Source organism: Myotis brandtii, unplaced genomic scaffold (assembly GCF_000412655.1).
Source record: "Myotis brandtii unplaced genomic scaffold, ASM41265v1 scaffold1163, whole genome shotgun sequence".
NCBI classification, from domain to species: domain Eukaryota; kingdom Metazoa; phylum Chordata; class Mammalia; order Chiroptera; family Vespertilionidae; genus Myotis; species Myotis brandtii.
This window is the reverse complement of record NW_005354025.1, coordinates 21,997-22,871: the sequence shown is the minus strand read 5'-3', so window position 1 is coordinate 22,871 and position 875 is coordinate 21,997.

Here is an 875-nt window from a genome sequence, read left to right as displayed (position 1 = left end):
AAAATTATTTTCGTTGCTACTTCATAACTGTAATGTTGCTACTGTTATGAATCGTAATGTAAATATCTGACATGCAGGATGGTCTTAGGTGACCCCTGTGAAAGGGTCGTTCGACCGCCAAAAGGGTCGCGACCCACAGGTTGAGAACCGCTGTCCTGGATGCTTCTGTTAACTCTTTTCTCTTTAGCTGCCTTGGCATGGTATTCTGGTTTTCTCATCTGGGTAAATATTTCTGGCAACTGTGATACTTGTAGAGTATCCCTTTTTTATTTTCCCTTCAGATCTGCAGTGACTCCTACCCCTTAATCTTGGCCCACACTTTCAAGTCCTTTTTATTTACTGATCTAAGATGACTTCTCAGCCATTTGATCAAGAAGAGGCAGAATGTCATCAGAACTGGACACTCTATGGCTCTGTTTCAGTCAGCACCTCTGTTCCCCTCTAGGGTAAAAGGTGGGGTGACTTTCAATGAAGCTAAAATTATAATACAATTTATTTAGGATTGCTATTATGTTATTGCTTGAGTCATAGCCACTTAATCTACATCAGGACAAAAGATGGCTCAGGCTGGGGGGGGGGGTGGGGTGTAAGTGTTCTAGTCTGATTAGATGGAGTTTGTTGTCCTTCAGACCAATTAGTGCTGGCCATTGAGGCTGTGGGCTGTAAGCGGCCATTGTTATTGTTGGCCTGCTGTCTTGCCCTCCTTGCGGCTGCCTCCTGTTGTGCTAGATAAGGTCCAGATGGTTGTTCCATGAAATGAGGTAGGGGCCACTTTCTTCATCAGGACTTGGTAGTCCGCTTGAGCCAAATGTCCTCTATGGCCTGTCAGTGGGTAAATGGAACATACAAGCCAGTCAGAGAAAGATAAGTATCAC